Source organism: Eriocheir sinensis, chromosome 28 (genome assembly GCF_024679095.1).
Source record: "Eriocheir sinensis breed Jianghai 21 chromosome 28, ASM2467909v1, whole genome shotgun sequence".
Classification (NCBI taxonomy): domain Eukaryota; kingdom Metazoa; phylum Arthropoda; class Malacostraca; order Decapoda; family Varunidae; genus Eriocheir; species Eriocheir sinensis.
In genome coordinates this window covers 3,118,016-3,135,515 of record NC_066536.1, presented here as the reverse complement: position 1 = coordinate 3,135,515, position 17,500 = coordinate 3,118,016, and the positions used below count along the sequence as shown (strand labels likewise).

The following is a 17,500-nucleotide window of genomic DNA, read 5'->3' as shown; positions in this document are numbered from 1 at the left end:
ACACACACACACACGCTTATAATCAATCCATTTTTCTCCCTCTCCATTTCTTGTTCGATTTTTCCTCTTTTCGCTATATTCATCTTCCTTCTGACATTTCTCTTCCTCAATGTATAAATTTTTTTCGCATTTCTTTACCTCCTCTCTTCTCTTTTTCCCACCACTTCGTTTTCCATTTGCACCACTTTTTTGTCGCTCTTTGTTTCTCTCCACCTCTTTTATCAATTAACGCTATTTTCCTCTGTATACCTGTCTTCCTCACCCTCCTTCATACATCTCATTACCCTCCTTCACTGCGGCCATCCTCTTTCATCTCCCTTCCGCATTCATCTTTGTCTTTATCCCTCCTCATACAGTCTTATTCCATCTTTTCCCCCATTAATTTACCTCCCGACCGCCTTTACGTGTCACAGATATTAAAACCCTTACATCTAACTTCCTTGCTTATTCTTTTCTTCCTTTCTTCCTTACTTCTTTATCCCTTTTCTCCTCCTACACAGCCACCACCACCACCATCACCACCAGTATCATTTCCTTCCTTGCAGTAATAACACCTTCCTCCTTCTCCTAAGACTCATTCAATCAACCTCTTCGCTTCTTCGTCTCTCTCTTTCTTCCTTCCTTTTCTCCCCTCCTACACAATCACAGCAAACCAGCTCTAGCACCTTTTATTCCTCTCAGTAATAACACCTCCCTCCTCCTAAGACTCATACAACCAGCCTCCATGCTTCTTTCTCCCTTTCTTCTTTTCTTCTGTCGCTCCCTACACTCCTACACCACCAGCGCCACCACCACCACCACCATCGTCTCCTTCCTTGAACTAATAACACCTCCCTCCCATCTATCTCTGACTATCTTCATTATCTCCTTATATGATGGTTAGACGCTGGGTTTCTGAGTCTGTTCTGCGGGCCCGGGGGCGGCTGACTCGGTGGATGGGCGGGCACGGCTGGTACCCACCTGTAATTTTTGCGGTGGGTTTGGAAGGCATCTGATTAGGGTAGAGAGAGCAATTCAACAATGATACGGGTCGCAGCAGAAGAGGGTGAGGAAGGTGAGGGTAGATGTGAAGGTGTGGTAGATGTGGTTGTGTGTATGTGTTCATGGGGTGTTTTTTTTTCTTTTTTAGTTAGTTTCTTGTTTTATTATTATGATGGAGCAGGAGTGAACGTAGTAAGAACATAAGAACGTAGGAGTCTGCAAGTGGCCGGTAGCTCTGTACAAGGCAGCTCCTTGGAACCTAAGCTCCCGTGAATCTAACCCCACCTAATATCACTGTCCATGAATTTATCTGATTTATTTTTGAATGTGACAATTGTATTGGCACTCACCACATGACTGCTCAGCCTATTCCACTCACCCACCACTCTGTTAGTAAGCCAATTTTTGCCTATGTCCCTGTTGAATCTGAATTTATCCAGTCTAAACCCATTACTACGTGTCCTACCCGGTTCTCTTACCAACAAAATCTTATGAATATCCCCCTTATTAAAGCCCTTCGTCCACTTATAAACCTTGATCATGTCTCCACGCACCCTTCGCCTTTCTAGAGAATGCAAGTTTAACTGTTTGAGTCTTTCCTCGTATAGCAAGTTTCTTAACCCCTGAATGAGAGAGAGAGAGAGAGAGAGAGAGAGAGAGTTATTAATAGAGCTCTGTGTATTGTCTTTCCATTTTTCTCTTTTTCTGTCCGGTAACTTTTATTTCGTTTTCAAGCTTGTGTAGTTTATAATCGATTCTCTCTCTCTCTCTCTCTCTCTCTCTCTCTCTCTCTCTCTCTCTCAATTTGTGTGATGTGGATTTTACATCGTACTGCATTGTAGTTTTCTGTATTTCATTTTTCTTTTTTCGGCATCATTTTTTTCTATATTTATTTATTTTTCGATCTTCTTCTTCTTCTTCATCTTCTTCTTTTTCTTTTTCTTCTTCTTCTTCTTCTTCTTCTTCTTCTTCTTTTTCTTTTTTCTTCTTCTTCTTCTTCTTCTTCTTTTTCCTTCTTCCTTATTGAATTCCATATTTTACCTCGTTCCATACCTTTGTACCTTTTATCTTCTTTCTCTCATACCTGTCTTATAAATTTCACTCCTCCACCTCCTCGTCCCTCCCTTCCTCCTCCTCCCCCTCCCACCTTTCCCCCTCCTCCTCCTTCTCCTCCTCGTATTAGGGCTACTTCTCTTTCCTCTGTTCCTCGTCTCCTTCGTCCCTGATTCTTTCCTTTTATTCCCCTTCCTCCTCTTACCTCTCCTCTTTCGTTCCCTCTTTTATATCCTCTTTTCGTTCACCTCTTTCTTCACCTTCGTCTGGTTTTACTTTCTCTTTCTCCTCCTCCTCATCTTTATTCTCCTCTTTCCTCTGTTCTTTCTTTTCTCTAACATTTCTTCTTCCCTTCGTCCTTTTTTAATCTCTTTTGTTTTGCTTTCCCTTTCTCCTCTTCTTAATCTTTTTCTTCTCCACCTTTGTTTCTGTGTTCTTCCCCTCCTCTAACATTTCTTCTTTCCTACGTTCTTCTTTATTCTCTTTCCGTCCATCTTTGTCCTGTTTTGCTTACTCTTTCTCCTCCTCATTTTTCCCCCTTGCATCTCTTTACTGTGTTCTTTCCTTCCAATAATATTTCTTCTTTTCTACGTTCTCCTGTTTCTTCTTTTCGTCCATCTCTTTCTTCACTTTTGTCCTGTTTCGCCTTCCCGTTCTCCTCCTCCTCCTCCTCTTCCTCTTCCTCTTCGTGGTCGTCGTCTTTCTTCACCCAATATTGCTCCACCATTCCATTATCTTTTAGGAGGCCATTTGACACGAAAAATATCATGCATACACTCCTCAGCGCGCCCTAAACACATATATTTTCAAACCTTTTTATGGTGTTTATGACTGTACGACAACCCTTCCATCAGGTACCGGCGGCGGCAGCACCACCACCACCACCACCATCTTTTAAACATGACTTCGCAGCCTTGAACTAATGTTTTAATTAACTTTCCTCTTCCGTTTTTCTTTCCTAACTCGTGTGTTTTCTTGCGTGATTCACTCCTTCTTTCATTCCTCCAGGCTTTTTTTTTCCACCTATTTTTGATCAGAGTTCCCTTTTGTCTTCTTGGCTTTTTTTTTTTTTCGCTCCTTCATGCCCTGTTTTCCTCCCCACCTTTTATCTCTTTCATATTTGTTTCGTTTGTTCACCTTCCCGTTTTTTTTTCATTTTTCCATGCAGTCCGGCCAAACACTGTGGTTAGCTTCCCCACTGCAGTGATTGCGGCAGCGTGTGTGTGTGTGTGTGTGTGTGTGTGTGTGTGTGTGTGTGTGTGTGTGTGTTGGGACAGCTTTTTTTCCCTCTCCTTAACAATGGTCTCCAAATTATCTAAAGCCACCGAAGTCTTAGCAATTCACCAAAAACGGGATGCAGACTTGGAGGAGGAGGAGGAGGAGGAGGAAGCTGATGACGACGAGAAGGACGCGTAGCTGGTATTCGTGTGGGTAGAAAGGGGCGTAAATCCTCTTGTGTTTGTCCTGTTAGATAATGCACGGTGATTCTTACTCTCTCAGCTCGTTATCTTGCTCGTGGTGAGGGTGGTGGTCGAGGGAGGGGGAGCGTGAGGGCTGGTGGGCGGTGGTGTGGGCGACGGGAAGATACCGGTGTTTTGGGGCAGGACGGACAATGGTGGCGGTGATTGGTTGGGGTTCCTGCGGATTGTTGTTCCTGTGTTTACGTTGGGGAAGAAATTTTAGTTTTTTTGATGTGTTTTATTTTTGCGGTTTAGTTGAGATTGGGTAAAGGTTGTGGTGGTGGTGATGGTGGTAGTGTTGTTGTTGTTGGTGGTGGTGGTGATGGTTGTGATCGCTGACGCACAGGGAAGAATGGTCCAGGTAAAAGAAAATGGGGTATTCCTTTTATGTACCTCAGTTTTCTTTGTTTGTATACTTATTTTTCTATTGCCTTGTTTGTTTAATCGTTTATTGTTTCTTTGGTTAGTAAATAAATCCGTTATTTAGTTAGTTATTTTTGCTTTTCGTTCATATCCATTATATTTAGCTTGTTTTCCACACAAGACTGCCAGTATTAATTTGATTTCCATTCATGTTTCAGTGGCAAGTGCTCTGAAATCCTGATGCTGACTGCTGACTCCCCTTCGTCCCGTAGGTAAGCACTAAACCGCTTCTATTCGTGTAATAAGTTCGAAATAATAAGCGGGGGAAAGATGTATTTTGAAGGACGGGATACGATGAGGGAAAAGACAAGTAAGATTGATTTTTTGAGAGGTTACATAAAGGGTAAGACATGGTGAAACGAAAACTAAGTAAGGAGATGGGGCTGGGGTTAGTGGGAGGAAGGTGAGGTTCAGTAATGGAAGCAAAGTTCACAGGAGAGGAGGGGAGGAAAGAAAAAAAAGAGATGAGGATATATGAAGAATAGAACGGAAATACATATTGGAGAAAAGATGATTCAGGAGAAGATAAAATAAGATAGGCAAGTAATGGAGGGGGAGAAAGGAAATTAGAGAGAGTCAAAGGTGTAGGAATATAAAATTCAGCAAAAAATGAAAGGTAATTGAGGGGAGGAAAGATGTCTGAAAAAAATCATTGTAAGGGAGACAGGTGAGAGAATGAAAGGAAGAAAATTAAACAAAGGTAAAGCTGTGTGAGGTCAATAAAGAAAACAAAGGTAATACGAGGGGAGAGGGGATGAAAGGAAGATAATACGAGTGCAGGAATGTGAGGTGAGCATGATAAAAGGGGAGGTGAGGGACGGAAGACGTGATGATGAAAGGAAGGGGAAGAGAACGTTATGAAAGAGGAGGGAGGTGAAGGCAGGCAATAAGAGGAGAGGTGAGGAACGGAAAGGTGCGTTGAATACAGGTGAGGAGAGGTAAGGAAACAAAGGTAAGGCTAGATAAGGTCACGTACGGAGAGCTAAGGTAAAATAAGGTAATGTAATATAAGGTTACGTGAGGTAAAATAAGGTAAGGTAAATTTAGGTGAGGTGAGGAGGGTTAAGGGACCATATTTAAAGTAAAGCGAGATGAGATATGGCAAGGTAAGGGTAGGTGAGGTAGAATAAGGTAAGGTAGATCTAGGTGAGGTGAGGAGGGTTAAGGGACCAAATTTAAGGTAAAGCGAGATGAGATAAGGTAAGGTAAGGTTAGGTGAGGTGAAATGGGTTAAGGGACGAAACATAAGTAACACAATAAATAGAGAAAAGAGTAGAGTGAGACTGGGCACAGGAGCTGAACCAAATAAGGTGAATTGAGAGATGAGGCAAGATGAGATACGGTGAGGTGAGGTGAGGTGAGATGGGATAAGGATAGGTAAGGTTAAGGTAATTCAAGGGGAAGTAAGGTTAGGGAAGGTGCGATAAGGTGAGGTAAGGTGAGGTGAGATGGGATAAGGTGAGGTAAGGTTAAGGTAATTCAAGGGGAAGTAAGGTTAGGCAAGGTGCGATGAGGTGAGATGGGATAAGGATAGGTAAGGTTAAAGTAATTCAAGGGGAAATAAGGTTAGGCAAGGTGCGATAAGGTGAGGTGAGGTGAGGTGAGATGAGATAAGTTGAGGTAACTATTCTGACTGGACGGAGCAGGAGGGGTTGAAAGATTAGGGGAATAATGGTGGCGGAGTATTAGACGAGAGATGAGGTGAAGTAACTATCCTTATTGAACTGAGAAGGACAGGTCAAAAGGTGAAGGGAATAGTGGCAACGGAGACGAGGGTGAAGTGAGGGGACATGAGGTGAGGTACTCTGCTGATTGGACGACAGGCAGGTGGGCAGGTGGGCAGGTTGATAGGCGGGCAGGTAGGGGCTCCTGCAGCACATTTACTGTCCTGCACCGCTCGAAGTCGTGACCGTAGTGACCCTGCGAGGCGCCCTCCCTTGCGCGGCCTTGGCTCCTGCCGCCCCCGTGTGTGCCCGCCGTCAAGGGGATGCACGTTTGTTGTGTGTGTGTGTGTGTGTGTGTGTGTGTGTGTGTGTGTGAGTGTGAGTGTGTGTGGGTGTGTGGGGGGGGGTGAGGGGGGGAGAGAGAGATAAAGAAAGATAGGAAATAAATAAAGAAAGAAAGAAAGAAAAAAGGAAGTTAGGAAGGATGGAAGAAAAAAATGAATGAATGAATGAAGGAAGGAAGGAAAGAAAGAAGGAAAAAAGAAAAAAAACAGAAAAAAACAGAGAGAGAGAGAGAGAGAGAGAGAGAGAGAGAGACTGCATGTTCACTACCTCCCCCTGACATTAAAACACCTTTTATGTTAATTCCGTTTTTTAGTTATTTTCTTTCTCCAGGGATAATGAGATAGTCCGGGGGATAAACATAATTATAAAAAAGGCACAAAGGCCCGAGAGAGTATTGCGTTATGTTCAATCTTGTGTTTTAGAGAGACTTGCGTGATGCGTTGCCGTGTTTGTTCCGATTTTTTTTTTTATATATACATTTACTTTTTTTTTCAACACCAGAAGGTAAACAAGGAAGGCAGACAAAGACCCACCAGGAAAAAAAAAAAGAAGAAAAAGAAAAAAAGATCAAAATATTCCCAAGTGCTGCACCTTATAATTGAGTTCCCGGGTTTGCGTCTCATAATCTTTTTAGCTTTTTATTTTTATTTTCTTTAAGTGCGGAGGAGGCTGGCAGATCGAGGCCAAGATAGAAAAACAATAATACGCTCCCAATGTTGCTCGTGTAAAGAGGAGAGCAAGGCAGTTCTCGGAAGACTCTTTGTTCCCAAGCTTACCTGTGAAAGGGGTGGAGGAGGGAAGGTTCTACTACTATTACTATTACTGCTGCCACTACTACTACTACTACTATTACTACTACTACTACTACTACTACTACTACTATTACTTGCATATGATCATTTTTATATATATTACTAAAAAGGCTCAAGGTATACGGATGCTCTTGCGCTAATTAAAAGAAGACAGAGGTGTGTATCTTTGATCCTGTTTAATCAGGTGACATATTTTTCTTCTTGCATGGGAGGATCATTGTACGCTTGAAAATTACGTTCATATTCGTGTTCTGCATAAATAACATCTTTTTGGGTAAAGGAGGAGCGTTGTATCGTTGGGAAAAAAATACTTGCCCTTACCTCCTTATTTGATATTTTTCTCATCTATTTTGTAAGGGAGAAGCGTTGTGCCGTTGGAAAGAAATGCGTATCTTACCTTCACCTCCGTATTTGATGTTTACTCCCGCAGTTCGTATTTCTCTCCGGTCGCAACAACATTTCCTCGTCTCGTGATATTTTAAGAACATTCATTTTCACCTCGTACAGAAATCTTTGTCGCTAGAGGTGAATTTATTATTTTTTTCTTTGAAGTCATATATTTTTTGTTTTCTTTTTCCTTTTCTCTGTCTTTCCTTTCTTCCTTTTTTCTTTCTTCCTTTTTCCCTTTCTTTCTTTCCTTCTTTCTTTTCTCTCTCTCTCTCTCTCTCTCTCTCTCTCTCTCTCTCTCTCTCCCCCCCCCCCCCAACACACACACACACACACACACACACACACACACTTCTCGCACCCTCTCTTCATGTAATTTCATCTCGTCAGCAAGCTTGAGAGATCCCCAATGAAGGAGTCGCCTCTGATGAGGGCTCGTTCAAAACACAGACTTAGGTCACAAATACCACCCTCTCATCGGTCTCTCTCGCCGCTTCTTCGTGAGCAGCGGCGGGGGTGAACGTCCTTGAGGCGCCACTGATACTATACTATACCCAAGAGGACTGAAGGAGGAAGGAGGAAGAGAGAAGCCAGCATTTTCCCTTCATATGCATGCTGCTTCTTCTCAAACGCCTCCTCCTCCTCCTCCTACTGCTCCTTTCTGCTCCTTATTCTCTTTCCTCAATCAGACTGGAAACATCTCCCATCCATATTCCTTTTCCTCTTCCTCTTTCTCCTCTTTTTCGTACTTCCTCAAACATATTCTTTCCCAAAATATCCTCTTTTACATATATCTTTTCCTCCTACTCTTTCTCCTATATCCTCAAACATGTTATTTCTCACCAAAATATCCTCCTTTTCATATTCCTCTTCCTCATCCTTTTCCTCTTCATCCTACTTCCTTAACCCGGTAGCAGCGACGGGCCAAATTTATGCCTTGATATAAACCCCCGAAAATAGATGATTCATAAACTGATCACAAATGCGTTGATATGTATTCTGAAATGGTTTGTGTGAGGGGTGATTTTTTCTCATTTTTCTCGCTTAGAGGGACCATTAAGAAACATGATCCCCACTGCTACCGGGTTAAAACTGCTGTTCCTTCCCCAAATATCCTCTTTTCCATACTCCTCTTCCCTGTTATCTTTTCTTTTCAATCTGTCATTCCATCTATAAATATACTCCCCTCCATGTCCTCTCTACATACTCCTCCAACATACTCACTCCCTCAGCATGCTTTTCCACTTTTCCATACTCCTCTTCCCTGTTATCTTTTCTTTTCAATCTGTCATTCCATCTATAAATATACTCCCCTCCATGTCCTCTCTACATTTTCCTCCAACATACTCACTCCCTCAGCATGCTTTTCCACTTTTCCATATTCCTCTTCCCCGTTGCTCTTCCTTTTCAGTCTGCCATTCCATCTAAACACACTCCACTTTATGGCCTTTCTACTTTGCCCTCACCATTCCACTAACTTCCACAACACGACTTCCTAATCCACCCTACCACACCCCCTCCTCATTATTTTTTTATTACAGTAAAGGAATCATTCATCTCAAGGGAATAACGTCTCATAATCTTTTTAGCTTTTTTTTTATTAGATTGGATGCTGGCAGAGTGTGACCAAAAGAGAATACAGTAATACGCTCCCAGTGTTGCTCGTGAAAACAAAAAGCCCTGCTAAGCACTTCTCCTATAAAAGAAATCAGAGAAGAGTGCCCAAAGTACCCTCAATAGTAGATATCCCTCAAGCAGGTACTGGAGAAAACGTAAGACACAACGAGGTCGAATTATCAATGTTGCGCTGGGCTGTGGAAGACGTAGCATTTGAACGCGTAAATTAGACCCCCAAAAAGAGGGATGATGCTAAGACAGGCTAGTTGGACCTGCTATTAAACAAGACAAACCGTCGGCAATAAGAAAACCAGCGAACATTTGGAGGACCGAGCACCCCGCTGAACCAGTCCTCCCTCTGAACGGGCAATTACCTGATTATACAAGGAGACACTGCCAGATTTTTAGCCTTGTTTAGGAGTGTAATTTGAGAGTAAAGATTAGGTCAAAAAGAGCTGCACGATATCGAAGCTTTGTGGAGAGAAAGAGAGTCAAGGAGTGAGTTGTGGCAGTATGCGAAGGTCTGATATAGTTCGTGGGGTGAGATTGTTTTAATTTTTCAAGCAACACACCCTCTCACCTCTGCTCTTAACCCTGCAGTCCTCCTTTCTCATCCCTTCCTATTATCCCTCATTATCCCCCGTCTCTTTTCTGTCTTCTCTCTTGTTGCCTTCTCTTTCTCCTTTTATCCCATTCACCAGTCCCTCCGTCCTCTCTGCCCCTCAATATCTCCTTCCCTATCCTTTCTTAACTATTCTGTCTAATTCCCAACCTTAATCCTGCAGTCCTCCTTTCTCATCCCTTCCTATTATCCCTTATTATCTCCCGTCTCTTTTCTCTCTTCTCTCTTTTTGCCTTCTCTTTTCTCCTTTTAAACCAGTTCCTCCACCTTTTCCTTCCTAAAATATCCCCTCCTGTTATTTTTTCTTAACTATTCTTTCTCATTCCCAACCCACCTGTCCTCCCCTGTCTGATCTTTTATTGAGGCGAAATTCCTTCAACTTTCCCGGTAACACACGCTCACCTCTGCTCTCCATCCTTTAGTACTCTTTTTTTCAGACTTATTCATCATCATCATTTCTCCTCACTATCTACCCTCTCTTTCCTCCTTTTATTCCATTCACCAGCCCCTCCTTTTCTTCCTTCCGCAATATATTCCTTTTATTATTCTTTCTTAACTATTCTTTCCCATTCCTAACCTCACCTGCCCCTCCTCCTCCTCCTCCTCCTCCGCCTCACCTTTCGAACTTAATCACTCAATTCCCTTATCACACCTCGCCTTGGTTCTCTCCTAATCTCGTCTCCACATCGTACCACTTTTTCTCTCCTCCTCGTTCCATCCTTACTCTTTCCTTCCTCCTCCTCCTCCTCCTCCTCCTCCTCCTCCTCCTCCTTCACCCTTTGGCATTACCCGCATACACCTTAGGCGGCCTCAGGTGCAGATTATTAGCTACGTCTCGCCAGTGATGTCTTGAGAGCCCTCTGGCGGCCGAGATTAAAGGAGGGGAAGGAGGAGAAGGAGGGAGGGTAAGGGAGGAAGGTTATACAGAGAGCAGGAAAGGATAGAGGAAGGGAATGGAGAGAGAGACACAACGTAATGAAAGCATGGAGGATGTATACGAGGAGAGATGTGGATAGGTAGATACTTAGATAGATAGATGGAATAAGATATGAATAGGAGGAAGAGATGGAGCGAGAAATGGAAAATGAGAAATGTCAGTGGAAGGAGAAGAGAGTAAAGATGGAATGAGAAGAGGAGGAAGTGGAGGCCAAGAGGAATAGGTGAGAAAGTGGGACAATACCTGAAAAAAAAAGGTAATAAGAGGAAAAAAAGCGGAAAGTAAGAAAAAACAGTAGGAGGAAGAGGATGAGGATGAGGATGAGGAGGAGGAGGAGGAGAATAGGGAGGACAAGGAGAAGAGGGATAATGAGGGAGGAGGACAAACAGACAGAGAGACGGTAGTGAAGATAAAAAAAAAGAAGTTTTATAATGAGCAACTCCAAGATCGAGAAAAAAGGAATAAAAGGAGGAGGAGTAGGAGGAAGAGGAAGAGGGAGAGGAGGAGGAAGAGGAGGAAGATGAAGAGGAAGAGGAGGAGAGGAGGAGGAGGAGGAGGAGGAGGAGGAGGAGGAGGAGGAGGAAGAAGAAGAAGAAGAAGAAGAAGAAGAAGAAGAAGAAGAAGAAGAAGAAGAAGAAGAAGAAGAAGAAGAAGAAGAAGAAGAAGAAGAAGAAGAGGAGGAGGAGGAGGAGGAGGAGGAGGAGGAGGAGGAGGAGGAGGAGGAAGGAAGAAAGGAAGAAGGACGGAAGGAAATAAGAAAAAGAAAGACCTGAAAGAAAGAAAGAAAGGAAGGAAGGAAGGAAGGAAAGGAGCAGAAGCCAGAGGAAGGAAGGAAGGAAGAAAGGAAGGAAGAAAAACGGAAGACGGAAGGAAATAAGACAAAAAAACAAGGAAAGGAAGGAAGGAAGGAAAGAAGGAAGGAAGGAAGGAAAGGAGTAGAAGCCAGAGGAAGGGGAAGAGGAGAAGCAGGAGCCGTTTGTGTAGGTAAATTTTCACATATTGTTCGCACGATGCACCAATTTCCAGCGTGTTATTCCTTTGGGAGTAGATTCCTCGGCGGCGAAGACCGTGTTCCCTGCCGCGGACACAGACGCGACGTTACTTACCGAGGTTCTGCTGGCCGTGTAGCAGTAGCAGGAAGAGGAGGAGGAGGAGGAGCAGAAAGGGGAGGAGGAGCAGGAGGAGGAGGAGGAGGAGGAGGAAGAGAAAAATGAAAAGAAAAAGAAGAAAAGAAGAAGAAGAAGAAGAAGAAAAGAGAAGAGGAAAAAGAAGAAGAAGAAGAAGAAGAAAAGAGAAGAGGAAAAAGAAGAAATAAAAGAAGAAGTGAAAGTAGAAGTGGAAGAATAAGAATAAGAATAAGAAAAAGAAGAAGAAGAATAAGAAGAAGAAAAAGAAGAAGAAAAAACGATAAAGAAAAGTAAAAGAAGAAGAAGAAAAAGAAGAAAAAGAAGAAAAAGAAGAAGAAAAGTAGATAATTAAGTAGAAAATCAACAGCAACAACAACAACAACAACAACAACAACAACATGAAGCAGGTGGAAAAGAAGCACAGCGACAAAATAAAAATAAAAATAAAATGACGAAGATACAGAGAGAATAAGGAAGAGATGCAGGAGGAGGAGGAGGAGGAGGAGGAGGAAGAGGAGGAGAAGAAAACTGAAAGAAGAAAAAAAAACGCATAGAAAAAGAAAGAAAGAGTCGAGCAAGGAAATTAATTGGGAGCATTGGAGGATCTCAAAATAAAGGAGAGAGAGAGAGAGAGAGAGAGAGAGAGAGAGAGAGAGAGAGAGAGAGAGAGAGTGAGAGTGAGAGTGAGAGAGAAAATGGTAAAGAAAAGAAGGGTAAGAAAAATATATAAGATAGATGAAGTCAACAACAGCAAGATTTAGAAGGACACGAAATTTTAAAAGCGAAAGGTTGGAGGAGGAAGGGGGAAGGGGGAGGGAGGGAGAGAAAGGGAAGAGGAAAGAGGAAATGGGGAGGGAGGGAGAGAAAGGGAGGAATGTAAGAGAGAAATGGGATACGGCGGAGGGCGGTGGGCATGCAAGATTTATTGAGAGAGAGAGAGAGAGAGAGAGAGAGAGAGAGAGAGAGAGAGTAAAAAGAAAAAAATAGAGAACGTGAGGAGGAAGAGGAAATACGATGAGGACGTGAGTGGTAAAAGGAAATGAGGAGGAAAGAAGAATAGGAGAAAAATGCGACGACGACAAGAGAATTTGAATGAGAATATAATGAAGGACAATAATAAAAGATAAAGAGTAGTAGGAGGAGGGAACAGGAGGAGGAGGAGGAGGAGGAGGAGGAGGAGGAGGGGGAGGAAATGACAAGAAAACACCCACATATCGGAATGGAGAACGGATATTTTCTTTCGCACACACACACACACACACACACACACACACACACACACACACACACACACACACACACACACACACACACACACACACACACACACACACACACACAGAAACCCCGTCACCCGCGTAAGATACCCGAGAAGGAAGGGAGGAGGAGGAGGAAGAGGAGGAGGAGGAGGAGGAGAAGGAAAACAGAAGAATATAAAAATAGGAGAAGAAGAAAAAGAAGAAGACGGAAAAAACATAGAGAGAAAATTAAGAAAAAAAGAAAAATAAGAAAGCCAAGACCATTAAACACTTCAAATGGAAAGAAAGAAAGAAAAAAGAAATAAGAAACAAAGGAGGAAGATAAGAAGGACGGCGAGAGGGAGAAACACAAAAACAAAAGTAGGAGAGAGAAGGATGAAGAAGAAAGATGAGGGAGGAGAGGAGAGGAATAAAAGAAGGTAACTGGAGGAGGAGGAGGAAGAGGAGGAGGAGGAGGAGGAGGAAGACTGCAACAGAACAGAGGGAAAAATGATGAAGACAGAGGGACGCGAGGAAAGGAAATTGGAGTTTGAGAGACAAAAATGGACTGCAGTGATAGCGTCCAACTCTTTCTGGGCCACGCCTGCCCCCACGTCCACCCCAGCCCACGCCCACTCCCACCCACACCCACTACCCACGCCCACTCCTACCCACACCCACTACCCACGCCCAAGCTTACCCAGACCCCAGAGTGCCCACGGCTACCCATTCCCTCGTCTGCCCACCCCCAAAGGAAAGAAAAACGGGCTAAGAAGGGGTTGTTTTGAAGGGTTTATGGCATCCCGCTGTCTTTCTGGGTGTAGAGGAGGCAGAGGAGGAGGGAGGAAGGGATGGGCGCCACTGGAGGACATAAGAATTAGGATGGAGAGAGAAGGGGATGCAGCGAGAAGAGAGGAATGGAAAGAAAAAGGGGTGCGGAGTGGAAATAGGGAAGAAAAGTATAAAATTTGGTTGAAACAAAATACGAAGGAGAGGGAAAAGAATGAAAAATGTGACTTAAGAAAGAAAACATAGAGGGACTGACAGCACTGACGGGAAGAAAAAGTTAGGTTGAGGGGGAAGGAAAGAAAGTAAAAAATATATAGTGTGCTGATGGGGTTTTGCTAAGAAATGCAAAGTGAACGAAAAGGAATGGAAAAAAAAGAGGAATGGTGAAAGAAGGGGAAGGACTGAGAACGAAACAGAAGAAGAGGGAATGTGCCGATAGGAATGCAAAGTACAGAAAACTGAATGGAAAAAAAAGGATAAATCGTAGGGGTAGGGAGGGTGGAAATAGGGAAGGGAGGTACAAAGCAAGATATGAAGGTAAGGGAGACGAAAGTAGGGAGAGAGGATGAGATAGGAAAAGAAGGTTGAGGGCGAGATGGTAAGATAAATTACACCATTAACCCAAATTTTGTGCCTGTGTTGTGTGTTATTTCTTAAGTGCATTTTGCAGCAGTTTTTCACCTAAACCTCAACCAGAACAACATATTTTTCGGCCTTGTAAATTGCCCTAGAAGCCCCTAACCACTGCAATAAAGCTGTCCCAAGCATCTTTTTTTCATTCCTACTAAGCTTCTTGGGGAATTATGGGCACCCCAGGATGTTCATTGTTTATGCTCCAACGAAGACACCAGCTTTGACTTTATTCCTCAGACAGCTTGAGAAAGAAGTCTCGAAGGTCCCTGAAAGCTGCAGACTCCAGATCAAGACCTGTGACAAAGTGTTTATAAGATTCAATTTTACATGCGCAATCAGGGATCCCCACAGATAACTAGGTCCGTTGTGGCCAGTGCTTCCTGTGGTAGTGAATTGCGGCGTCCTTGCTGTCCAAAAGGCAAACATAATGGAAACTTGGTAAATCCTACCTGGAAACCCATTAGGAATGTTACCATTTTGAAGTCTCCGATATCTTCCCAGCCACACTCATTATAATTCAAGGCTTCAAGCAAAGCCTTAACACTTGTAACTCCTGTATTCCTCTTTGAGGTGCACCGAATGAGGCAGGGGAAGAGACAGATACTTATTCCTGTTAATGGGCAGCACAACTTTTAGGCTTCTGGATGAGCTATCAGTGAAGAGGCACCACTCATTGGGCTTGCAGGCTGTTTTGATTGCATCACACGAGCTGGATATAAACATTGTGGTTGAGCCATAGCTCATCTTGACGAGTGAAAAATGTTGACGACGCTTATCAATTGCGACTTGCACACTTTCATATAACTAATTCCACTCCTTGAGCCAAGATGTCACAAGCTCGGCATTTGACTTTTTTAGACCAAGATCTCTGATCAAGTCATTGAGATCCCTTTGTCTGGGGTAGTACGGGTTTCTCTCACCAACTGCACCTCTGAAATTGCATTCTGGATCTTCAACGTCTCCCTCCATTTTCTGTTCTCTTCTGCGGATGGCTGTTCTCCCTCTGGCGAAGTGGGTATAGGGAGCTCAGGGCAGTGTGGCACTGGAGCGATGAATGATGAAAGGTCACAGGTCACAAAAGGAAAGTTTGAAGAGAAAAAGAGGTGTTCTCCATTTACATTAGGCATAAGCAATGGAAATAAAACTCTCCGCTCAGGAACAAGAAAATGTCAAAATTTTGTTACATAGTGTAATAAATAGTGAGGAAGTTGAAGGAAATTAGAGGGTAATAAGCAGAAAAGAGGAAGAGAGGCATTTAAAGATAAGCTGAAGAAAGACGAGGTAAACTAAAAGTGAGGGAGGGTAAGGGAAAGGGAAGACGAAGGAAGACGAGGAAAGAAAGGACATTCGTGAGGTTGAGAGAGGAAAGCAAAGGTAGGGAGAAATTGTGACAAACAGAGAGGAGTAAGGAAATTAAGGAAAGGAGGAAGGTAGGGGGAACTTCAAAGGGAATGGAGGTGAAAGGAAAGGAATGTTAGGTCAAGGCCGTGGGAGGGAATGGCGGGAAGAGGGAGGGAGGAGGAAGGGATAAGAGAGGAGGGAGGGAGAGAGGGGGAAGGGAAGCTGGGATCCAAAGGGCATAAAGGTATGGAAGAGGAAATAAAAGAGAGAGAGAGAGAGAGAGAGAGAGAGAGAGAGAGACAGACAGACAGACAGACAGACAGACAGAGAAAAGGGATGAATGCCAAGCTTTGGAAACAAGAAATAACAAAAGAAGGAATAACGACAAAGGGGGATAAAAAGGAATATGGAAAACAGGAAGAGACAGAGGGGGTGAGAAAACGAAGAAAAAGAGAGAGAGAGAGAGAGAGAGAGAGAGAGAGAGAGAGAGTAAAGTTTGGAATGGAGAGAGTCGTAGACACAAACGAGATGAAGTGGAGAAAAAAGAAGAGAAAACAAGTCCCCAAGGGAGAACGAGAGAGAGAGAGAGAGAGAGAGAGAGAGAGAGAGAGAGAGAGAGAGAGAGAGAGAGAGAGAGAGAGAGAGAGAGAGAGAGAGAGAGAGAGAGAATGTCTGGATCAGTTTTTTCACATCTTGTCGAACGCAACACCGAAGATGCTAACGAGAAAACGACGACAGAGGTGTTGATGGTGTTGTTGTGATGGTGGTGGGTGGTGGTGGTGGTGATGGTGATGAAGTTGGGGGAAGGTAATGGTCGTGCTGGCAGAACTAACTGAATGTGTAAGTGGCGGTAATGGTGGTGGTGGTGGTGGTGTGGTCGTTGTGATGGTGGTAATGGTGGTATGTGGTTCTGAGAAATGTCAACCAAGCTTTTTTTTTTTTTTTTTCGTGTGTGTGTTAAGCTAACGGTGATAGAAAGACATGTTCAAGTTATCTGATACCAATAGTGATAAAGTTGAAAAATAAAAGTTGTTAGTGGTGACAGTATTTTTTTTTTTTTTACAGCGAGGAAGGCAGCTCAAGGACAATAAACAAAAAACCAACAAAAAGCCCGCTAGACGCTGCTAAAAAAAAAAAAAAACGAGAGGCCAGAAGAGAGGTCAATTTCGGGTGGAGAGATGTCAAATTTCTAAACACATATCCGTTCTTCTTCGATAACACTCAGTTGTCACTTTCATCCACAATAAACATTCTCGGTCTATCCGTAAAACAAAATCTTAACCGAAAACTTCGTATCTCCTCTCTCGTTAAATCAGCTTCCTTGAGGTTAGACGTTCTGTACAATCTTCGCCAGTGCTCTCCTCTTGAAACAATTCAACTCGTAGGCAGAAGGAAATATAGACAAAAGAAGGCTGTTTCAGAGTATACCAGCGGAAGTGATAAAGGAATGAGGATGCTGGTCAAGTCTTGCATTAGGGATTTGGATAGTATAGGCAAGAGTGCAAATTTGTATGCAGCGGGGCCGCTGGAAGGAGGGAGGCATGCAGTTAGCAAGTTTAGAAGAGCAGTCAGCATGAAAATATCGATAGAAGATAGCAAGAGAAGCAACATTGCGGCGGAATATAAGAGGTAGGAGACTGTCAGTAGAGTAGGGGTGCTGATGAGACGAAAAGCCTTTGACTCTAATCTGTCTAGCAGAGTTGTGCGTGTGGAGCCCCTACACACATGAGATACATACTCCATCTAGGGCGGACAAGGCCCCTGCATATGGACTGCATCTGAGAGTGTGAAAAGAACTGGCGAAGATTGTACAGAACGTCTAACTTCAAGGAAGCTGATTTATAGTGAGAGAGGAGATATGAAGTTTGCAGTTAAGATTTTGTGTAAAGGATAGACCGAGAATGTTTATTATAGAAGAAAATGAGAGATGAGTGTTATCCAAGAAGGAGGGATAGGTGTTTAGAAATTTGAGTCGAGTTGACAGATGAAGAAATTGACTTTGAGGCACTGAAGGACACCAAGTTCCTTTACGGAAATGATAGCAAAATCTGAGGTTAAGCGTTCTGCCGTG

General features: G+C 43.3%; 1 long non-coding RNA gene across 1 annotated transcript in view; it reads left to right on the top strand.

Annotated features, from left to right (window-relative positions):
• The window catches only part of LOC127004718 (uncharacterized), a 62,552-nt gene that overhangs the window by 22,842 nt on the left and 22,210 nt on the right, over nt 1–17,500 (top strand). The window contains exon 2 of the long non-coding RNA XR_007757934.1: nt 4,076–4,129. This is a non-coding gene — a long non-coding RNA (uncharacterized LOC127004718). The remainder of the gene's footprint in view (nt 1–4,075; nt 4,130–17,500) is intronic.